We start from the raw sequence: 25,408 nt of genomic DNA, 5'->3' as shown, positions 1-25,408 counted from the left end.
TGCTCCTTTCCTTTTTCCCCCCACTATAAAATTGTACAAAACAAAAATAATACACTAATCTTGCTTTAAATGGTGAAAAGAATGTTTCATTTTTAACTTTATGACTTTTGGAGATCAGTTCATCTCCTACTCACTTAACTATTCACAGCAACAGAAATTTTGACCAGAGTGCCCAAACTTTTGGATGCCACTGTATCATTGAAGTTGTGGGATACAGACTGGACAGAAGTTGAATAAGATGGTTGATATATATCATTGAGGTGGTGGGATGGAAACTGGACAGAGGTTGAACAAGATGGTTGATATATATCATTGAGGTGGTGGGATACAGGCTGGTCAGAGATTGAACAAGATGGTTGATGTATATCATTGAGGTAGTGGGATGGAGACTGTACAGAGGTTGAACAAGACGGCTGATATTTATCATTGAGGTGGTGAGGTACAGGCTAGACAAAGGTTGAACAAGATGGGCAGGGGAATGAGGAGATGGAACTAGGTGGGAGTAGGGATCAAGACCATCACTGTTGGTCCTCCAGCAATACACAGGTACTGAATTAATAGCAGATACTACTGTATAAAAGATCAAGATAGAACAACATGAAATTTGGCATATACACTTCTCCCCTAACCAAATGTTATAAACGCACCATGGAAAGTATCCCATCCAGATACTTCATACCTTCGTCTGGCTACTGCTCTGCCCATGACTGAGCACATCATAGAGACCAACCTCCCCTCCATGAACTCAATCTACACTTCCCACTGACTCAGTTAATCAAGCTGTGCACTCAAAGATCCCCACAACCTGGGACATTCTCACTTCTCACCCATTCCTCATCAGGGAGAAGCTCTAAAAAACCTGAAGCCATGTACCACCAGGCTCAACAACGGTTTCCATTCACTGTTATAAGCAAACTGAATGTCCCTGGTGTGATAAGATGGACACCTGACTTCACCATGTAACTCGAGGTGACCTTACACTTTCTCTGGAACCATAATGCTTTGTAACTGTTATTGTTTTACCTTCTATCGCCTCAAAGTACCATTTAATGAATTGATGTATGTGGATGGCACACAAGACAAAATTTTCACTGAACCTCTATACATGACAATAACTAACAGATTCCCCATTTTAATGGTGTGGAAATTATTAGACAGCCTGGGTTGCCGGGTTGGATCTTCTGCAGGGAGAGTTAAGTGAAGAGTAGAAATTCTTTTCAGAACCCAGATACATGGAAACGATTATCGAACCCAGGTATCAATCCAGGTGAAGTTTGGATCCGCTACCGGGCCAGGTGATGGAGATAAAGTTCCCAGGATACATCTCAATGGATGGGTTCAGTCCCGGCCTCACCACCTCATCCTGCTCCTAGGACCACAGCACCAGGAGCTGAGCGGCATTCAGGTTCAACAACGCGGACTCACCCGGCAGGTTCCGTCCAGGAATTGTGGGGGTGGAAGCGAAGGCCAACTGTTCAGGGAAATAATGGGAATCACTGCCGGACATCGCTCGGGACTGAACTTGATTCTCACCAATGGGACCTCATTGGTCTCACCCCGCAGAGAATGATCTCTCTCCCGGCTCCCCGCCCCAGGGGGGCGATGTCGCTCTCCTGATCCCAACCCCACAAACGATCCGCTGCATCCATCCACACAAAAAAAAAAATCACTGCCCATCCAGGGACTGAGCATGTGCAATGTGATTGTACGTCATAGAGCGGGGTCAGGGCCTCAGAAACAATCCTGCGGATGCTGCTGATCTGTAGTAAAAATGGAGCGGGGAACAGGGTCATGTGATGGGTGCAGGGTTTCTCATTTAAACCAGTGACTCTGCTCCTCGCTCCTCACATGCTGCCCGATCCACCCGCCACAATTTCCACATTTCAAATTTACACCAGCTACATTTTTAATTTTTCTCTCTGCATCTACCCTGTCCCATCCCTGCACCTCCTGGGTCACAGAGATAGGGTTTCGATTCCCATTACTGGGCAACAGACAATTCAGACCCAAAAAGGAACTGTGCATTCAAACCACTTCTATCTTTACAAACACTAATATCTATTTACATTCCCCCGGGCTCACTGGACAGGAACACTGAAACATCAAGTGAGAAACAGCAGGAGGTGGCCATTCAGCCCCTCCAACCATTAACAAGATGACAGCTGCTCCATGTTCCGTCCCAATCTTCATTTCTTCGATCCCTTAGGTCTGCAAACATCTGTTGACCTCTGCCACTATTTCAATCTGGATCCACCTGGATCCACCTCTCACTCCCCAGCTCTTGCCCCATCCCCACCCCTCACCTCTTTTCTCTGATTATTTCCCGTCCACTCTCAGTCCAGAGGGAGGGTCTCGGCCCGAAATGTTGACGGTCCATTTCCCTCCACAGATGCTGCCCGAGCCACTGAGTTCCTCCGGCAGTTTGTTCTTTGGTCTGTATAACCCATGTTCGTATGGGGGCGGGGGGGGGGGGGGAGAGCAGGATTTTACTCCATATTCCAGGTGCAATCTCAACAAGGCTCAGATAATTGTTAAAGTCATCTTCAGCCTTACGCCAATGAGTACTTCTGACTTCCTTCCCCACCCACCCACCCACTGTACCTCAGTCTCTCACCATTTTTACACACTCAGTGTTTCTGTTTCTCCTACAGAAGTGGTGATCTCACTATTCCCACATTGGGCTCCAGCTGACATGTTGTTCCCACTCACTCCTTTTGCCTCCATCACGCTGAAACCTCTCGACAAGAGACATAGAACATCAACCAGTACAGCACAGGAACAGGCCTTTGGCCCTCAATGTTGTGCTCAACCAATTAAATTTGCTATCAAAATGTTAAAGAATCAAATCCCCTTCTGCTTACAAAATGTCCATATTCTTCGATTTTCCTCACGTTCATGTGCCTATCAAAATGTCTGTAGAAAGTCCCCAATGTGTCTGCCTCTACCACCACCCCACGCAGCACATTCCAGCGACCCAGCACTCTGTGTTAGAAACACCTGACCAACACATCTCTTTTAAAATTTCCCCTCTCACCTTAAATGCATGGCCTCTGGTGTTAAACATTTCTACCATTGTAAAAAAAATTCTCTGTCGACTCTATCTATGACCCTCATAATCTTTATAATCTCACACCAGCCTGCGCCGCTCTGGAGAAAACAACTCAAGTTTGTCCAACCTCTCATCACAGCTCATGCCCTCTAACCCAGGTAAACCTCTTCTGCACCCTCTCCAAAGCCCCGTCATCCTTCCTCGAATAGAGCGACCAGAACTGTATGAGATATGCCAGATGTGGTCTAACTAGTTTAATAAAGCTGCAACACAACTTCCCGACTTTTGAACTCAATCCCTTGAATAATAAAGTTAAGCACGCCGTTTGCCTTCTTAACCACCCGATCAATCTGTGCAGTCGTTTTCAGAAAGCGATGAACTTGGACTCTAAGATCCCTCTGATCATCAACACTGCTAAGGGTCTTGCATTTACATTCGACCTACCGAGGTGCCAAGATGATCATTACTACTGAAATCTCACTGAGTTGTCTCAGGTCCTGTTGAATTTATTGCCAAGTGCACAAGTATGGGAAGGTACAGGGACAGAGAAACACTGACTTGTAGCAGCATCACAGGCAAGTACATTCAGATAACACACAGAACATAAATTACACAATTCTGTGTCAGTCACAATAAAAATATCGGTTTTACGTCATTAACAACATATAAATATACACTTTGTGCTGATAACAGACTTGGAAATGTTGAATTTCCTCTCTCAGCCAAATTGTCGACAGTTTAGGAACAACTGGGCTCCAAGCACCGGTCCCTACAATACCCACTGGGAAATCCTGAAGGCCCACAAAGGGTCTTGTTATTCATTCTTTTTAAACACATAGACAACAGGAACAGCAGCAGGCCACTTGGCCCTTCTTGTCAGCCTTGTTATTCAATAAGACCTTGGGCTGGTCCATCCTTGCTCCCCAACACCAATCCGTTTTCCACTTTCCCCAGGCAATTGGCCCCACTTGCAAGTCAACAATCTGCCGGTGTTTGCCCCCCAATGTGGTGAATCCCTCTGCTCGCCACCACCGTGGGCTCAGACATTTCCACAGATGAGTCCCTCCTGTCCCCACCGGGACAAACATCCTGTCCGCCCCCTCTCTCACCATCTTCATCCTTTCAATAAAATCCCCCTCTCCCTCCCCGGGGAACCGGCATCAAACCGACGGGCCGAGCGGTCTCCTCCTACCTCTCAGCGATACATCAGACTCCGGCCGCAGGAGATGCTTCACAAACGCCCCAACTTCCCTCGGAGGGAATTGGAAATACAGGTTTCCCCCACCATCCGAAGGTAGAGCGTTCCTATGAAACGGTTCATAAGCCGGAATGTCGTAAAGCGAAGAAGCAATTACCATTTATTTATATGGGAAAAATTTGTGAGCGTTCGTAGACCCAAAAATAACCTACCAAATCATGCCAAATAACACATAAAACCTAAAATAACAGTAACATATAGTAAGAGCAGGAATGATACAATAAATACACAGCCTATATAAAGTAGAAATACTTTTCCACAATCATTGCCGGCACTGTTCTCCGTAGTGAAAACCTGATGCAAGCGCTATTGGCAAAAACACTCTCTCCAGTAACCTTTAAACTAGGAAGCTGCCAAATCATACCAAATAACACGTAAAAATATACAGCCTATATAAAGTAGAAATAATGTATGTACAGTGTAGTATCACTTACGGGAATCAGGAAGACAGCGCAGAGCACACTGATGATGGTGTGTTAGACTGAGTCGTCAGAGTTTGGGTGGTGCAGTTGCCCCCACCCTCCGGGCTGCCAACCGATACCGATCCGTGAAGAATGCAGCGGTCCAGCGGTGGCCGGGAGGCACACAGCACATCTTTAAGAAAAAAGGCGAAAAAAATAAGCTAATTAATTACGTGCCGGGCCGCACCTAATTAATTTGCTTGTTTATTTCAGCTTTTTTCTTACAGATGTGCTGTGTGCCTCCCGGCTACCGCTGCATTCTCCGTGAATCGGTATCTGTCCACGGCCTGGGGGTTGGGGTGGTGGGACACTGGGGTGTCATCTCATCGTCGTCTGTTTCCATTAGGGCAGGCAGCTCATCTTCTCCGATGACTGCCCGCCTCGATGTCGAAGGTCGAGGTTCATCATCTGCTGTGGAAGGCTTGCTTGACTGCTGAGCCTCGCGCATTTTTCTATCATACAGTTCTTTGTAAGCACTCAAACCATCTTGCAAATACTGTATGCCCTAAACCGACGTACCCTTTCAAAATTAAAGTTGTACTTTATCATTGCAGCGAAAATCTCACGCAGTTGCTTCACATTCAGTTCCTGGACGACTTCACTTTCGCTACTGAATTTGGTTTCGATTGTTATCCTTTCCTCTTCCAATTGCATCAGCTCTTCATCTATCAGTTCTTGGTCATGGGATGCCAAAACCTCTTCAACATCATCTTCCTCAGCTTCCACAAGCCAAACTCACTTTGTCCTCACTTCACTCACCACGATTGAAACACTTAATTATGTCTAGTTTTACGCTAAGTGTAACACCCTTATGAGCTCTTTTAGGCTTTTGCAATACCTTAGAACTCATCTTGCAAACTGCTACTCACAGGCACATGTTTAAGCAATGCTGGCGAGAATGCAGTTCCGAATCCGGGGGGAGAGCAGCTGCTCGGGGCATGCACTGCCTTTTTATTGCACGCTGCCTTTCTTTGTAACAGTGAAAACACCTTCTGTTAGCGAAATCAGGTAACTAATGTAGGTCTTTCATAATAGTGAGGTTTCATAAAGCGAACGTTCAAAAAGCGGGGGACACCTGTGAATCAAAAAGCGGGACATTTACTTTGAGGTTTTTTCTGCTTTGACCAGCAGATCGGGGAGGGGTTAACACCCCCTCGGCTGGTCCGCCTCCGCTATTGGGTGTCATCAGTGATTCACATCTCTTCCCATCAATAGGAATAACACAGCTTGTAAGTGCTCTGTTGAGAGTGCCAGTGGGTGTAGGGTGACGCGATTAGTACTTCAGTTGTTAACCTGTCTCAGCGTGAGCTGGGCAGCGTGTGTACGACGTAAGGTACCGCACACGTGACATCAGGTCCTGGTGTAGGGGGACACTAAATGGACATTTATTTTGATTTCAGAGGGACAACAAAATCAATCATGGGATTCGCCTGGTTGTGCCATGTTACTGGTTGAGTAGGTAGTGTGCTGTTTGTCTCGAGTTGGGTCACAAAAACCTAAGTTTTTTGTGGAGGATTTTCTAGGCTGATCTGGTTTCACTAGTTTAATCAGTGCAGGTGTCTCACTATTCAGTATTTTGGAAGAAGAACAACTGTTTTATTAATGTAACCTAGAATTTCCAGCCGGGTCTACACATGGTGTATTAGACAACAGAAGACCTCTCGTCCCTGCAGTCTCTGTATCCTGGTAAACTCAACACCCTGACAATGTGGATCATAGATACCCCTTCCTCTCAGAGTCAGGGGATCACTCAGACAGCTGATCACTGAGTGGATTTATATTTGTTGATTGTTAAAGTTTGTCAGAGTCGGATGGATGGAGTTGATGTAGAGGTCGGGAGTGTCACAGAATGCCCACGCCTTGTCCCTCCGGCTTCCAGCCACTGGGGGCTCCGCGGGGCTCTCTTCTTAATTCTCCAGAAATATTCTGACAGTGTGGAAATGATTTCAATATTCATGGCTGTATCAACATCCAGCAAATCGTTCCTTTCAACTAACTCCGCCCACACGCGGGCTCTCGCTGATTTTTCGTAGTGATGGCAATGCATAAATTGCAAGAAGAACTCAGCAGTCCTGGCAGCATCCGTGGAGGGAAATAAACAGTCGACGTAAAACGCAAACACGAGGAAATCTGCAGATGCTGGATATTCAAGTCACACACATCAAAGTTCCTGGTGAACGCAGCAGGCCAGGCAGCATCTCTAGGAAGAGGTACAGTCAACGTTTCGGGCCGAGACCCTTCGTCAGGACTAACTGAAAGGAGAGCTAGTAAGAGATTTGAAACTTCAACATTTCTGGAAAGGAAGGGCGAAGGAGCCAGATGACTGATTGATTAGAAAGGTGCGGACTGTTATCCTGTGAGACTCAGTGGTGTCCGTGTGTCAGCAGCTGCCTGTCCGCGCACATTCCTCACACGGGAGTGGCCTTTCTTCTGAAATTAAATCCAATTTATCCGACAATTCACTATCATTAGAGAATGAGCAAAGTCGCTTTAACCGTTTTTCCTGCAGGGAAACCGATAAAACCTATACCCTGCTACAGGAGACACCACTTGCATCTGATGCTGTAACCGGATGGCGTTCGGTGCGGTACCGGGTAATCACAGTCTGACTTCCCGAGTGAGCAGCAATGGAAGTGGACTAGTGTGCTTAACCTGCGCGGCTAGATCAGCCTAAGATGCCGTATTAATTGACATTTTTGGGCACCAATGGAGCTAAGTAACTCGCACGTCAGTTGTCTGACAGATGACGGGCGCATAAAGTTTCCCAAACGGGCTCATCGTGAGTCCGGAACCGCAAGGGTAACGAGCTCCGCGAGAGCGCGCATGTCGGGCAGCGGGCGGGGCGGGGCCAGAAACTGGAGCACGAGAGCCCCAGGGAGTCTGCACCGGGATTAACAGGGAACGGGGAGCGTGTCTGATACCCACCGCACGTCCAGCTCAGCAAGTTAGTCATAAATTCGATCCTTTAACACAGCTGGGGTGCATAAATAACGCACAAAGCTGGACGTAAATAATTAATGTTTGCTTTCAGTTCAACTGCATAAATAAAATCCTATCTCCCTTCGTGTGGTAAACCATGTATATATGTTGTAACTCGGTTACCTGTCTGGACACACCCCTCTGCTGACTGTCCCTGTGGCTCCTCCCACAGAGTCCTGTATAAAGGTGTTCACCTTGCCCCTCCCCCTCAGTCCGGGGGCAGACACTCACTGTGGAGGTCGTATTGTACAGCGAATAAAAGCCTTTCAGTATTTTACCAAACCTCAGTCTTTTGGAGTAATTGAAGGTGCTTCACTTCGCATGCAGTCATTATACTAAATTACACTAATTAAATTGTCAGAGCTTTTCTATTCAACATAGCAACACGCATAACTGGACCATACCGCCCCTCAAAACTGCTGCTGCAGATCATGAAATCATGTCTGATCAGATCTAAAATTTCATTGCATATTTCCCCATGTCTATTCCGGTAATACATCAAACCCGACGTTTATCAAGAATCTCGGCCTTTGACAGAATCAAAGACTTTGCTTCCACTGGCAATTGACGAGAAGAGTTCAGATTGATCACAATCGACACAGGAACAATAAATGTATTCGTCTGAAATAAGAAACTCTGAAAACGGAACAGGTGTTTGCTGTACAGCTCTCGCACCCTTGCTTTGAAACAGGAGGCGATTGTTCTGGAGCTGATGTTAATCTTTACCTAACCTGTGGAAAATGTAAATCATGCAAGCAGGAAACAATTGGAACACAAAAGGCACCACAGCCAGAAGTGGCTTAAAGAGAACAAAAGTCTCCTTGATCGTTGATCCAATGCACAGACAACTGGTTGTTTGGAAATAAAGATCGGAAATAAATATCAGAAGCTGAATTATTCTCACCTTAATTCCCGAAGAATACGCCGACAGTGTGGATACTGTGTATCGTTTTTTACAAATAGCCCGCCCACCGCCCCACACGGATCTCTCGTAACCATGGTAACACACACAACACCGGAGGAACTCAGCAGGTCAGGCAGCTCTATGGATGGGTGTAAACAGTCGACGTTGCGGACCGAGTCCCTTCATCAGGACTGGAATGGAAAGGGGAAGCGGGCAGATGATTGACTGATTTGGAAGGTGAGGCTTGTTGTTCTGTGAGACTTGGTGCTCAGGGTCTGCGTGCAGGCAGCTGCCTGTCCCTGTACATTCCTCAGAACAGGGAGCGGCCGTTCCGCTGAAATCAAATCCAAACCGGCTCGACAAAACACTGTCATTCAAGCGTGAAGAAAGTTTAATATTGTATTTAACCCTTCCTGCTACAGGAAAAAGCCATATAACCAGTGACTCGATGTAAAGGACATTACCTAGGATCTCGAAGGTCGACTGAGGTGCTCCCGGTGCGGCCTCCTCTACATCAGTGAAACCCGACGCAGCTTTGTCGAGCACCTCCGCTCCATCCACCACAACAGACAGGATCTCCCAGTAGCCACCCACTTCACCTCTGCTTCCCACCCCATTCAGATATGTCCACACATGGCCTCCTCTACTAAACTCAGGTTGGAGGAGCAACACATCATATACCGTCTAGGTAGTCTCTAGCCCCTTGGTATGAACATAGAATTCTCCAACTTCCAGTAATTCCCTCCCCCTCCCTTCCTCTATCCCAGTTTCACTCTGCCCCCTCCCCCAGCTGCCTATCACCTCCCTCTTGGTTCCCCCTCCTTCTACTACCCATTGTCTTCTCCCCTATTCCTGCCTGTCACCTCCCTGCCTCCCCTCCGCCACCCCTTTATCTTTCCCCTTACTGGTTTTTCACCTGGAACCTACTAACCTTCTCCTTCCCACCCTCCCCGCACAATACTTCAAATTAGGCCTCATAACCCTCTTAAATCATGCAATCTCCTGTACTGAATACTTTAATTTATGACCAATGTGCCAAAGATTTCTTTACTACCTTATCTAGGTGTGCAGCCACTTTCAATGAATTGTGGACCTGTGTTCCTGGACGTTTTTGTTCTATCCCAATCCTCAGGTCCCTACTGTTCACTGTGTGAGACCCATCCTGGTTGATCTCAACCGAAGTGCAACAGCTCGCAGGCCTGCATTCAATCCCATCTGCCATTATCAGCCCATTTCCCACCTGATGCAGATTCCTCTGCAAGCTCTGATAGTCTTTCTCGCACCCAAACCTTGGTGTCATCTGCAAATTTGCTGATCCAGTTAATCTAATTGTCATCAAGATCATCGATATCGTTGACAAACAACAACAGATATCAGCACCGATCCCTGCGGAATTCCACCAGTCACAGGTCTCCAGTCAGAGCGGCAACCATCTGCTACCACTATTTGCCTTCCTCCTCCATGCCAATGTCTACTCCCATTTACTACCTCACCCTCAACACCAAGAGAATAAAATTTATTGGTCAACACCCTATGCAGGACCTTGTCAAATGCCCATTTAGAAAATATCCAGTGCCTTTCCTTCATCAACCTCCCTGATAACAATCTTCGTACCTTCTTCAAAAAACTCAGTAAGATTGTCTAGAACCGAAAAAGTCATGTTGGATACAGTATCCCTAATCAGTCCTGTTTATTTAAATACTCCTATATCCCGTCCTTCCAATGCCTTCACATGGCTGATATCAGGCGCACCAGCCTATCATTTCCTGGTTTAATTTTGGAGCCTTTTTTAAACAGCGGATCAAAATTAGCTATCCTCCAATCCTCTGGTACCTCTCCTGTCTTTGAGCATAACATAAACATATCGGCTATGTCCCTGTAATTTCTGCATTCGCCTCCATCGGGATCCGACGGCTGAACTTCTCAGTCACTGGGGATATATCCACTCGAATTTGCCCAATATGCCAAACACTTACTCATCCATAATCCGGATAATATCCATGGTCTCAGTTCTCCTTTGCCTCACTTCTATAGATTCTTTTCCCGAGTGAACACAGAAGCAAAAATCCACTTAAGAACTGCTCTATCTTTTTTTGCTCCATGCATACATTACCATTCTAATAATCCAGATGATCAATTGTGCACCCTGCAATCTTTTGCTTTTAAAAGATCGGTATAATCCCTCACCTTGTCTGCTAGGACAACCTGATGCCACCCGATAGCCATTCTTTCCTCAATGTTATCTTGCATTTCCTCGACTCCATAAGTGCCTCAATTTTTTCTTACCTGCCTACACCTGTTATGCGCCTATTTTTTTTTCTATACCAAGGCCTCAATTTCTCTTCAAAAACTTTTATATTTACCTTTTATTTGGACAGGCACATTGAAGTCTACAAATTTTATCTTTCAAGGTCTCCCACTTACCAAGTACCCATTTGCTAGAATATAGCCAATTCACACTAGTCAGAATCTTTCTGATAACATCAAAATTGTTCTTTCTCCAATTTAGAATCTCAACCCATGGAGCAGAGCTATCGTTGTCCACACTTCCTTTGAATCTGATGACATTATGATCACCGATACAAAGAATTTCCCTACACAGACTTCTGTTACATGTGTCCTGTCTCAGTCCCTAATGGGAGATCAAGTATCACACTTGTGTCTTTTGGACTTCAATGTACTGATTAACGTAATTTTCCTGAAGACATTTGTCAAATACATGAGTACATCTACTCAATATACAGCATGAGAGTTCCCGTCTATATTTGGAAGGTTAAATTCAAATTATAACAAATTATGTTTCTTGCAATTTTCTGCAATGTCTACTAATTTGTTCCTGTAAATCCCTCAGACTCTTGGGTGGTCTATAAGACAGACCCATTAACATGTTTAAACAATTTTACTTTCTCCAATCTATCCATAAGACCTCACTGGATGAGTTCTCCGATCTGTCCTTACTGCACACTGCCATGACATTTTCCCTGAGTAGTGAAGCCACCCTGCCCCTTTAATCCCTCACACTCTGCCATGTCAAAAACAACATAACCCCAGAAAATCAAGCTGCCAGTGTTCGGCAAGCTATTGTCAGTAATGGTGACAATATCATAATTCCACGTGTTTATCCATGACCTAAGCTCATCCGTCTTTCCTTCAATACTTGCTGCATTGAAATATACACAGCTCAGAACATGAGTCACAACATGGTTAACCTTCGATTCCTGACTCTGTCTGAGGTCTTAACAAAATCTATTTGAGAAACTTAGATAGGTACAAGGATGGGAGGGAATGGAGGGCAGGTCAATGGAACTCAACAGATTAACAGTTCGACAGGGAGACTGGGAACTGTGCACAGTAGAAATCCCGGTGTGGGAAAGGGAGAGTAGGAATCATTCGCCGTAAAGCAGCCACTGTGGGATATGGAGACCAAGAATGATGCGTGATAATATCCAAAGACTGAGAATTGTTTGTGGAAAAATCCCCATGTGGGATTGGAGACCGGGAAATGCGCGTGGTATAAACCGCCACTGTGGAATATCAAGACCGGGAACCACAATCTCAGGGTGGATTTGTTCAGTGACTTGTGATCAGCCATGATGAACATCCTTGCAGTTGTGGATGAATAAATATTTAATCCAATAATTCTGGCCTCCCTCACTCATCGAAGCCTCCTCACCACCACTCTTCACCCTGCTCTCTTCTCCATGCCTCTGCCTCACCCTCCACACTCGCCCCACTCTACTCACCACCCATCAACCTCGCCATCCTTTCTCATCATCCCCCCTGGTGCTCACCCTCATACCCCTCCGCACCCCACACCTTCACTCCTTCTGCCCCAATCCCATCTCCCTCACTGCTCAGTCATTGATGTCATTCTCACTCGCCCGTCTTTCCTCGTCGCCCAACTCGGTCACACATCCTCCGCAATGTACAGCTAACCACCCCACCTCCTCACTACCCATCTCACACATCCCTCCATGCCAACCTCGTCACACCCCTCCTTACTCACTGCCCCTCTCACTCACCCATTCCTCCTCGATGCCTCCTGCACACCCCTCCTTTGACATCCCATTCACTCGCCCTTCCTTGAAATATTTATTCCACCTTCCCCTCCTACTCTCCCTAACCCCATCTCCTACTCCTGTCACTCCTTCACTCTCCCCACCATTTACTCCTTCCACAGTCTCGCTCGCCTCTCTCTCTCTGCCTTTCCTTCATCCTCTCTGCTATTCCAATCCCCTCTCTCTACGCCTCCCATTACCCTCTCACCATTCATCCATCCCTCTCACTCCCTCTGTCACTCTCCCCCCTTTTTGTTCCTCTCTCTCTCTCTGCCCATTCTTTCCCTCTGACCCTTTCCCACTCTCTCCCCTCTTTCTAGACCTCTCACCCTGCTTTCTCTCTCCCCACCTCACTCCCCCTGTCCTTCTCCCCCTTCATTCCCTCCCCACCTCTCACTCTCTTACTCCACCTCTCTCTTGCCTTCTCCCTTCATTCCCCATCTCTCACTCTCCCTCGCTCTACTTCCCCCACATAATTTCAGCTTCCCCCTCTCCACCTTCCACACACTCACCTTGCCCTTCCCCTTACCCTGCTCACCCCATCACTCTCCCCCTTACCATCACAGTCTCCCCCTTGTACTCACCCTTACATCAACAGCAGTTAAATGTTTAGTGGGAACTGTGACTGTGAACGCTGCAGGTTCCATACCCGAGGCTAATGTTCTTTAATTTAAAGAATGTCGCAGTTGGGAATGGCACAGACTGGTTTATTTGAAGGAATCTTGAAAAAAAAAAGGCAACTACAGATGATGAGAGTTGAGGTAAAAATAAAATGTTGTAAACTCACAGCAAACAGGGCAGCAAATGTAACTGGTAACGTTATGGGTTCGAGACCCTAGGTCATGTTCTTTATATCACATTAAAGGCTCTATCACTCCATCCTGCAGCAGAAATGGTTAAATACAATATTAAAGTGACTTTGTTCACACTCAAATGAGAGTGAGTTGTCAAACCTGTTCCATTTGATTTCAGCAGTTGTGAGGAAAGTGTGTCTGGCAGTTTGCAATGATATCAAAATGCTGTTGGACAATTCTTGGGGAATTACTGTGTGAATCCTTCAACTTTTGGTATTCATCATAAGTTCCCATTAAAAGAAAGGGCGGGGATGTAAAGACACAAAAACATTAGGTAGCCGGGAGGAGGTAAATTTAGTCAAGAAGGAAAAGGAAACATGTAAAGCTTCAGAGTTAGGATCAAACGAAACACATGAGGAGTATAAAGGCACCAGAAAATAACTAAAAAAGGGAATTATGAAAGCAAGAGAGGTCATGAAAAATTCTTGGCAAGTTGGATGAACGTGAATCCTAAGCCATTCTATACATTCATCAAGAGCAGGGGGATAACTAGGAAGAGAACCGTAATGCGTTCTCTTCAGTAATCATCTCGAATCACATCAGGCTGGCACCATCCCCAGCATTCACAAAACTGCATGTTATATTATATCAAAGAAGACCTCACAAATAACTACCTTGGAATGGATCTCTACTTTAGAAGATGACCTGAAGCATCTTTGTGCCTACTTTAAAAACATAGAAAGCAAAGCAACTTTATCTCACAAAATGGAGGATGTAAAACAGTTCCACAAAATGGCAGCTTCCATCTCCAAACACGAGGCAGGAGCAAAGACAATTGATCTGTCTGCTTCCACTGTCCTTGACCCACTCGACTTTTGACATTTTCTTCCACCATCGTTAACAAATTGACAATAATGAGTTAAATTGCTCCCAATTATCACCGTCATTCTGTATTGATATAAAATTACAGTGCCACAGTGTGTCCAAATATGTCAGTAGATCAACTGCTGAGATATTTATCAAATTAACATTATACAGACAGGCTGCAACAGGGACAGGAGTAAACTGTCCAGATGCACCGACCTCATAACACAGCCAAACGGGTTCTCATCCCGCATAACCTCGCCCCTGAGATAATGAATTTGATTACTGGTGTCCCATTCTGCACCCCATCCTGGGACACTGTTGGCATTACAGGTGTCTGAAACCGAGCCCCACTTGCGTCTTTGAATAACATTATGGTGCACCATTCTGCACCCCATCATGGGACGCTGATGGCATTTATAGAGACCCTTACTGAGACTAATCCTGGGGCATTGTGGGAAAATGTTTGTGTTTCCATCGATTTTGGGAGAGAGAGGATGTGGTGAGTGCAGTCGTCACAGAGAGTTACAAGGGATTTCAGCCAACCTAGAACAACAGGAGTTGTATTCTATGAATGTCTCGGAGATGGGGTTGTTTTCGCTGCAGTTGGAAGTTTCCACATCCCTTAAGAGGCTAACAATTATACCAGTGCCCAAGAAGAGCAGTGTGAGTTGCATTAAGGACTATCATCCATAGCAATCACAGCTACTGTGATAAAATGCTTTGAGAGGTTTGCGATGGCTGGAATTAGCTCTGCTTATTGCAATTTTCCTGTATCCGTAATAGGTCACAATGCGAACTCATCGGATCATCACGAGGCTTGTTTCTCGACTAGAGCTCAGCGTGTAATGCAATTATTCCTATAGTTCTGATCAAAAATCTCAAACCCCTGGGACTTTATGCCTCCTTCTATAACTGGATCCTCGTTTTCCTCACCGGAAAACCACAATCTGTGCAGATTGAAAATAACGCCTGCACATCGCTAACAATCAATACTGGTGCACCTCAAGGATATGTGCTTCGCTCACTGCTCCACTCTCTCTGCACCCATGGCTGTGCGGCTAAGCACAGCTCAAATGCCAGTGACAAACTTGCTAATAACACTGCTATTATTGACAGATTTTCAGATGGCAAGGCGGCAAACAGGAGTGAGATATATCACCTAGGTGAGTGGTGTTCCAGCAACAACACCTAGGTGAGTGGTGTTCCAGCAACAACCTTGCACTCAACATCGGTAAGACCAACGCACTAATTGCGGACTTCTGAACGGGTAAGATGAGGGCACAGACACACCAATCGTCATTGATCGGTCAGCAGTGGAAAAAGTGAGCAACTTCATGTTCCTGTGTGTCAACATCTCTGAGGATCTATCCAGTGCCCAGCGTATCGATGCAAAGAATGCACATCAGCGACTATACTTCATTAGGAGTTTGACGAGATTTGGGATGTGACCAAAGACTCGCAGATTTCTACAGTTGTACCACAAATATTGTTCTAACTGGCTGCACATCACTTGATATGGTGGGGTGGGGTAAGTGGAGAAGCTACTGCACAGGACCGAAATACTGTCAGGAATGTTGTCAATTCAGTCAGCTCCATCATGGGCAGTGGTCTCCGTAGCATCCAGGACATCGTCATGGAGCGATGCCTCAAAACAGCAGCATCAGTCATTAGGGATCTGCTTCACCAAGGACATGCCCTTTTCTCATTGGTATCACCAGGAAGGTGGTACAGGAGATTGAGGGCACACACCCAACGAGTCAGGAACCGTTTCCTTCCCTCTGCCAATTGATTTCTGAATTGACATGGAACCCATGAACCTACTTCACTAAATTCATTTTTGCAATACTTATTTAATTTAACTTTTAGTAACAGATACTTACTGTAATACAGTTTCTTTCTATTATTATATATTGAATTGTACTGCTGTCACAAAGCCAATAATGTTGAAACATATGCCTATGATATGACACATCGTCCTGATGACTCTTTGGGGATTAATTCTGATTGGTCCATCGGGCTGAAGATCCACTTCCCATGTTCTTCTCCGTTCCCCAATAACAAACTGTGCAGATAGACAGACAAAGATCACATTCCCTATCCCTGGGACCCAATCACAGCCGCTGTGGGGCAGTAATGCCACTGCTCTGCTCGTTGGAGATGGGAAACCATCTTTTTCATTTCACTTTCCACACAGCCAGACTCTGGACATTGCCGATTTGGGGCTGTGTTCATAGGGATATCCCAGGCTTTTTGAAGCAGACTCGCTCCACTGCCCTGAGAGGACACTTGCAGTGTGGACGGTGCTGCAGCAGCCCCGGGGACATCAGATCCTGGACTCAGACACTGGGCATTGGGCAACAGCACAACTGTATAATTTCATATTTCATAACTTTCATGGTTAGTTTCTCCCCGGAGCAGCAAAAGTATAACGTGCAAGAATGTTGTTGGTCAGTTATCAGACTGGGACAACGAGACAATTACTGCTCTAGGAAAAAGAGCAGTTACTTTACTGAATTAAAAATATATAGTTTAGTACAATTTAGCAAGACATTTGGCAGAGTCTCACATGGCAGATTAGTCAAGAAGGTCCAGGGGTTTGGCATTCAGGATGAGGTGGCAAACTGACTTCGACATTGGTTTCACGGGAGAGCCAGTAAGTGGTGGAAGATGGTTTGACTCTCTGACTGGAGACCAATGACTCGTGGAGTGCAGCGGGGTTCAGTGCTGGGTTCATTATTGCTCATCATCTCTGTCAATGATCTGGATGATTTAATTACTGCAATAGTTATAGAACATAGAATAGTACAGCACAGTACAGACCCTTCAGCCCACAATGTTGTGCCAACCCTCAAACCCTGCCTCCCAGATAAGCCCCTACCTTAAATTCCTCCATATACCTGTCTAGTGGTCTCTTAAACTTCACTAGTGTATCTGCCTCCACCACTGACTCAGGCAGTGCATTCCACGCACCAACCACTCTCTGAGTGAAATATCTTCCTCTAATATCCCCCTTGAACTTCCCACCCATTACCTTAAAGCCATGTCCTCTTGTATTAAGCAGTGGTGCCCTGGGGAAGAGGCACTGGCTATCCACTCTATCTATTCCTCTTATTATCTTGTACACCTCTATCATGCCTCCTCTCATCCTCCTTCTCTCCAAAGAGTAAAGTCCTAGCTCCCTTAATCTCTGATCATAATCCATACTCTCTAAACCAGGCAGCATCCTGGTAAATCTCCTCTGTACCCTTTCCAATGCTTCCACATCCTTCCTATAGTGAGGCCACCAGAACTGGATACGGTACTCCAAGTGTGGCCTAACCAGAGTTTTATAGAGCTGCATCATTACATCACGACTCTTAAACTCTATCCCTCGACTTATGAAAGCTAACACCCCATAAGCTTTCTTAACTACCCTATCCACCTGTGAAGCAACTTTCAGGGATCTGTGGACATGTACCCCGAGATCCCTCTGCTCCTCCACACTACCAAGTATCCTGCCATTTACTTTGTACTCTGCCTTGGAGTTTGTCCTTCCAAAGTGTACCACCTCACGCTTCTCCGGGTTGAACTCCATCTGCCACTTCTCAGCCCACTTCTGCATCCTATCAATGTCTCTCTGCAATCTTTGACAATCCTCTACACTATCTACAACACCACCAACCTTTGTGTCATCTGCAAACTTACCAACCCACCCTTCTACCCCCACATCCAGGTCGTTAATAAAAATCAGGAAAAGAAGAGGTCCCAGAACAGATCCTTGTGGGACACCACTAGTCACAATCCCTCAATCTGAATGTACTCCCTCCACCATGACCCTCTGCCTTCTGCAGGCAAGCCAATTCTGAATCCACCTGGCCAAACTTCCCTGGATCCCATGCCTTCTGAATAAGCCTACCGTGTTGAACCTTGTCAAATGTCTTACTAAAATCCATATAGATCACATCCACTGCACTACCCTCATCTATATGCTTGGTTACCTCCTCAAAGAACTATCAGGCTTGTTAGACATAATCTGCCCTTCACAAAGCCATGCTGACTGTCCCTGATCAGACCATGATTCTCTAAATGCCCATAGGTCCTATCTCTAAGAATTTTTTCCGACAGCTTTCCCACCACAGACGTAAGGCTCACTGGTCTATTATTACCTAGACTATGCCTACTACCTTTTTTGAACAAAGGGACAACATTCACCTCCCTCCAATCCTCCGGTACCATTCCCGTGGACAACAAGGATATAAAGATCCTAGCCAGAGGCTCAGCAATCTCTTCCCTTGTTTTTTGTTCAGCAACAGGTTATTTGCCTTGGTCCGTACTCATTAAATTAGTTTACAGTAACTCTGTAGTCAGAGCTTTTCTTGTGAACATACCAGGCAGAAATTGGCCACTCAGCCCATCGAACCTCCTGCCCCACGCAGTGAAATCATGGCTTTCATTCCACAATGCCCGCCTGCAGCTTTCTCTAACTGATCACAACTCCACCCACCCCCACCCCCCACTGTCTGCTGTGTCGAGACCTTGAACAGAATCAATGTCTTTGCTTCTAAAGGAAGTTGAGGACATCAGCTCGAAATACCCACAATAAACACAGTCACAATGAGAAAAACAACATGCATTCATCTGAAATGACAAGTTTTGGAAAGAGAAGCTGTGTTGGCTAAACGGCTTTTCGCACACTTGCTTTGAAATCGTAACCCCTGATTCAAGAAGTTTTTAACATTGACATAAATTGTGGAAAATCTCAACCGTGCAGACAGGAAAATGCAAGAACACAAATACCACAACCAACAGAAGAGACAAAATAGAGCGAATAACTTCTTGCAATACACACAAAATGCTGGAGGAACTCAGCAGGCCAGGCAGCATCTAGGAAAGGAGTCCTGGCCGAAGGGTTTCAGCCTGAAATGTCCACTGTTCACTCTTCTCCATAGACACTGCCTGGCCTGCTGAGTTTCTCCAGCATTTTGTGTGTGTTTCTCCGATTTCCAGCATCTGCAGCATTTCCTCTTGTTTGCGAATATCTTCTTGGTCACTGATCCAAAACATAGGTAACATGTTGACTGGAAATAAAGATCAGAAATAAATATCAGAAGCTGAATTATTCTCACCTTAATTCACCAAGAATGCTCAGTCTCAGTGTGGGTATGTTTTCATGTCATTTTCTTCTAACTTCATCCCAGACCATCAGGCCAGGGTCATTCAGTAGCTATGGGGGAGGGGCCGGTGTTGCTGTTCAGTGAGACTCACAACGCGATTTTCTGTGTACAAGCTGCTGCCTGTTTGCAAGGCAGATTCCAACTCGCACACATTCCTCAGAGCAGGGAGCAGCTTCTGTGCGGAAAACAAACAAATCGGTTTGATATTTCGCACTCACATTCAACTGTGAACAAAGCTAATTTAATACAGTATTTAAATACTTCTGTTACATGGGGAAAAACAATAAAAACACAATGGTATAGAAAAGAAAGTTCAGCAGTGTCTGCAGTCTGAATGTCTACTTGATAAAATTGCTATCAGTTTTTGAGAGTTTCCGTTATTTTACCTGAAACACCCATCTTCTGTACATATATCTGAATATATAAATACACAAGTTAATTAAATAAGTCAATCTGGAGGGGGGGGGAGAGGGAGAAGTTGGATAGAGGGGGGATACCGAGTGTGAGAGCATTTGAACTGAGAGGGGAGTGTGGGAGAGGAATTTGACCTGTATTCACTCTATCCCATTGTTTGGTTTCTGATGCACCGATCGTACCAATGTCAGGTATACAGTTCCCTAAAACAGAGTAACATTTAGACAGTTCGATAGAGAATGCACTTGGCTTCATAGGAAAAGGCACTGAGTATCGGAGTTGAGAGGTTACGTCACAGTTACACAAGAGGTTGGTGTTGCCGCACTGTGCTTGGTTTTGGTCGCCTTGCAGTAGGAACAATGATATTGAGCTGGAAGGAAGGCAGAGAGAGATTTAAACATACTTTTTTCTCAACAACTTCAATTCCCAAGCCCTGACCATCACATTTTCACCCTGGATGTCCAGTACCTATACACGTCTATTCCCCTGTCAAGAAGATATTTGCTTCTTTCTCCACGGAAGTACCAACCAGCCTCCTCCGTCTGGCAGAACTGGTCCTCACCCTTAACAAGTTCTCCTCTGGCTGCTCTCATTATTTCCAGAATTGAGGGTTAGCCATTGGCACCTGCATGGCCCTCAGCTCTCCATGCTTTTTGTTGGCTACGTAGAACAGTCCATGTTCCAACCCCTTTCAGATAATGTTTCTTTCATTACATTGTCACAAAAACAAAGGAGCTGATTGTGGACGACAGGAGGAATGGAGACAGGCTAACCCCTATTGACATCAGTGGATCTGGGGTTGAGAGGGTGAACTGCTTTAAGTTCCTCGGTATAAACATCACCGAGGATCTGACGTGATCTGTATACACCGGCTGTGTGGTGAGAAAGGCACAACAGCACCTCTTTCACCTCAGATGGTTGAAGAAGTTTGGGATGGGCCCCCAAATCCTAGGAACTTTCTACAGGGACACAATTGAGAGCATCCTGACTGGCTGCATGACTGCCTGGTATGGGAACTGTACTTCCCTTAATCGCAGGAACCTGCAGAGAGTGGTGCGGACAGCCCAGCGCATCTGTAGATGGGAACTTCCCACTATTCAGGACATTTAAAAAGGCAGGTGTGTAAAAAGGGCCCGAAGGATCATTGGGGACCCGAATCACCCCAGCCACAAACTATTCCAGCTGCTACCATCCGGGAAACGGTACCGCAGCATAAAAGCCAGGACCAACAGGCTCCTGGACAGCTTCTTCCACCAGGCCATCAGGCTGCTTAATTCATGCGGACACAACTGTATTTCTATGTTATATTATTGTACATATTTATTATAAATTACTATAAATTGCTCATTGCACATTTAGACAGAGACGCGATGTAAACATTTTTACTCCTCATGTATATGAAGGATGTAAGTAATAAAGTCATTTCAATTCAATTGACGACTGCATTGGTGCTGCTTTATATATCCATGATCAGGTCATCAATTTCCTCAATGTTGCTTCCAACTTCATCCCATCTTTAGATTCACATTGTCCGTTTCTGAAACCTCTCTCTCATTGCTCGATCTCTGGAAGAAAACTCTTTTATAAATTTACCACGGCTATCTTGACAATAATTCTTTCTGCCCTGCCTCCTGTAAAAATGCTATTCCATTTTTTTTTTGTTCCTTTCTCTCTGCTGGATCTGTTCCCAGGGTGAGGCTTTTCACTGATTACAGAGGAAGAGTCGTTTTCTGCCTGAGCCAGATCAGGATGGATTAATCCACAGGGCCTGACAAGGTGTTCCCTCAGATCCTGATGGAGGCAAATGCAGAAATTTACAGGGTCCTAGCAGAGATATTGGCATCATCCTAAGCGACAGCTGAGTAACCGGTGCAATGGAGAATAGTCTATGTTGTTTGGCAGTTCAATCAAGTCTCTAAAAATAACCAAGGAAATTATAGGCCGGTGAGCCTGACATCAGCAGTGGGAAAGTAATTGGATGGTATTCTGAGAGACTGGATTTATACATACTTCAACAGACATGGCCTGATTAATGAGAACCAGCATGTCCAATCAATCCTATACAGTTTTTCAAAAAGGATGTCAGGAAAGTTGAAGGCAGCAAGGCAGTGCATGTTGTTTACATGGGATTGCAAAGCATCAGCCAAGGGGACACCTTGTCAGGCCCTGGAGATTTATCTATCTTAACCTGCCTTGTGACTGCAATCACCCCCTCCTCTGTACACTAAATAGCATCTCTGGCTTCAGTTCTGCTTTGCCTCACTTTTTTAGATTTTGTGTCCCCCCTCCTATGATCTCCCATATTCCATTTGTGGCCACACATAGATTACTATCCTGATCTCCAGGAGGACCAATTTCATTCCTTACAATCCTTGTGCCCTTATCATATCTGTAGATCTCCTAGGATTCTCCTTCATTTTGCCTGCTAGGACAACCTCATTCCTTACTGTAGCTCTCATGTTCTTTCTTTATGCTCTCTTGCATTCCTTACACTCCAAAAGTACCTGATTTATTCCACCGTCCCCATATCTGAGATGCACCTTCTTTTTTAGTTTCTTAACCAGTGCCGCAATAACTCTTGAGAACCAAAGTTCTCTAAGCCTGCTATAATTACCTTTAATTCTGACAAAAAAAACACACACAAGCTTTGTACTCTCAATATTTCACTTACCGTGTGCACCCTTGCTAGAAAACAATCTGTCCAAATGCACACTTGCCAGATCGTTTGTGACACCATTAAAATTGCCCTATCTCTAGTTCAGAATCTGCACCCATGAATCCATAATTACTTTGAAATTAATTGTATTATGATCACTCAATGCAAAGCACTGCCCTACAGAAACTTACTACATCGCCCCTGTCTTATCCCCTATCGGCATCCGTTAGTCTTGCGAGACCTTGGATCTACGCCTGGAAAGTCTTCACTCTCCAGGGCGCAGGCCTGGGCAAGGTTGTATGGAAGACCAGCAGTTGCCCATGCTGCAAGTCTCCCCTCTCCACGACACCAAGGTTGTCCAAGGGAAGGGCATTAGGACCAATACAGCTTGGCACCAGTGCTGTCGCAGAGCAATGTGTGATTAAGTGCCTTGCTCAAGGACGCAACACGTTGCTGCGGCTGGGGCTCGAACTTGCGATCTTCAGGTCGCTAGTCCAATGCCTTAACCACTTGGCCTACTGATTAAGGAAACCTTCCTGAACACATCTGACAAACTCTATCATATCCAGACATTTTACAGTTTTGGAGTCCCAATCTATATGTGAAAAGTTTAAATCACCTACCATAGCAAATTATGTTTCTTGTAGCAGTCTGTGATAAATTCTACAAGTTTGTCCTCTAAATCTCAGGGATTATCGGATGCTTTGTACTATGGCCTGAATGAAGTGGAATACCATTTTTATTCTTCATTTCCTCCATGAAAGCCTCACTGGACGAGTTCTCCTGTGTGTCCTGACTGAGCACAGTGGTGACATTTTCCCTGAGTAGTAACACGACCCCTCCCCTTTAATCCTTTCCGCTCTGTCCTGTCTACAGCTACCGAACCCCTTAATATTGAGCAAGCAATCCTGCCCCTCCTGCAACTAAGTCTAACTAAGAGCTATAACATGATTATTCCATGTGTTGATCCATGCCCTGAGCTCATCTGCCTTGCCTTCCATACTTCTTGCATTAAAATACAAGCATCTTAGAATGTTAGTCACAGCCTTTTGATTGCTGACTTTGTCTGAGGTCTTAAGAATGTCAGTTTGAGGAACTTGGATAAGTACATGGGTGGGTGGGGTACAGAGGTATGGTCAATGGGACTTGATAGGTTGACAGTTTGACACAGAGACAGGAACAGTGCCCAGTACAACCCCTGGCGTGGGATAGCCTGATTGGGAATCATGTGTGGCAAAACATCCGGTGTCGGAGAAGGACACAGCAAATGGTGCACAATGGGATACAGAGAATGGGAATTGTGCTTGGTAAAAACCCTGCTGTGGGATTGCAGACTGGGAACCGTGTGCAGTACAATGCCCAGTGTGGGACACAGAGACCGGGAACCGTATTAATACCATAGATTTTTTTTCAGTGACTTGTGATCAGCCATAACTAACGTCCTTGCCACTGTGGATGAATAATTCTGACCAGACACACTGCCTCGCTACTCATTCATGGCTCCCCACCGCCACTCTCCATAACCCTGCTCGCTTCATCCCTCTCTCTCCCTCTCCCTTCCCAACTCACCCCACTCCCCTTGCCACCCATCACCCTCACCCCTCCTTTCTCATACGTGAGTGGGAAGTTTGATGAATGGGAAGCTTTTAAATTCCAACAAAAGGGAACCAAAGCAGCTGCAGGAAAGGAGAAGATGAAACATGAAGGCAGACTAGCCAATAACATGAAGCAGGATACCAGAAGATTATTCAGTTATATAAAGAGTAAAAGGGAGGTGAGAGTTGATATTGGACACTGGAAAATGATGGAAAATCATTTTCCTGTGGGCATACTCAGCAAATCTATAGAATAGTAACTAACAGGATCAATGAAAGATCAACCAGAGTGCAGAAGATACCAAATTGTGCAAATGGAAATATAAAATAAATAGCAATAAATAATGACAACATGAGATAATGAGATAAAGAGTCCTTAAAATGCAATGGAGTAATGGAGGAGAAGGAAATGGCAGATGAACATAACAGGTACTTTGCATCAGTCTTCACTGTGGAAGACACTAGCAGTGTGCCACAGGTCTGTGAGTGTCAGGGAGCAGGAATGAGTGTCATTGCTATTACAAAGAAAAGAAGTACAATACAAACTCAAAGATCGAAAGGTGGATAAGTCAACTGGGCCACATCCCAGAGTCCTGAGAGAGGTTGCTGAAGAAATAACGGATGCATTGGTCATGATCTTTCAGGAATCATTTGATTCTGGCAGGACCCGGAGAAGTGGAAGATTGCAAATGTCACTCTGCTCATTAAGGAGCGAGGACAGTAAAAGAAAGGACATTATAGACCAGTTAGCCTAATGCTAGTGGTTGGGAAAGTGTTGGAGCCTATTATTAAGAATTAGGTTTCAGGATACTTCGAGACTAGTGATAAAATATGTCAAAATCATCATGGTTTCTGGAAAGGAAAATCTTGCCTGATAAATCTGCTAGAGTTCTTCAAGGAAGTTACAAGCAGGGTGGACAACGGGGAGACAGTGAATGTAACTTACCTGCATTTTCAGAAGGCGTTTGATAAGGTGCCACACATGAGGCTAATTAACAAGCTAAAATCCTGTGGCATTACTGGAATGAGACTGGTATGATCAGCTGAATAGCTGACAGGCAGAAGGCAATGAGTGGGAATAAAAGGGGCCTTTTCTGGTTGGCTGCCGGTGACTAGTGATGTTCGTCAGAGTTCTGTATTTGGACCGCTACTTTTCACATTGTTTGTCAATAATGTAGATAATGGAATTGTTGGCTTTGTGGCAAAGTTTGTGGATGATA

General features: G+C 45.3%; 1 protein-coding gene across 10 annotated transcripts in view; it reads right to left on the bottom strand.

Moving 5' to 3' along the window:
- Window positions 1–25,408, bottom strand: part of LOC140208515 (NACHT, LRR and PYD domains-containing protein 3-like) — an 86,328-nt gene that overhangs the window by 48,103 nt on the left and 12,817 nt on the right. For all 10 annotated transcript variants that reach the window (XR_011888805.1, XM_072277251.1, XM_072277242.1 and 7 more), the window contains exon 2: window positions 19,476–19,698. The gene's annotated coding sequence lies outside the window, so the exon portion shown is untranslated. The remainder of the gene's footprint in view (window positions 1–19,475; window positions 19,699–25,408) is intronic.

Source organism: Mobula birostris, chromosome 13 (genome assembly GCF_030028105.1).
Source record: "Mobula birostris isolate sMobBir1 chromosome 13, sMobBir1.hap1, whole genome shotgun sequence".
Classification (NCBI taxonomy): Eukaryota; Metazoa; Chordata; class Chondrichthyes; order Myliobatiformes; family Myliobatidae; genus Mobula; species Mobula birostris.
This window is presented reverse-complemented; position numbering and strand designations above follow the sequence as displayed.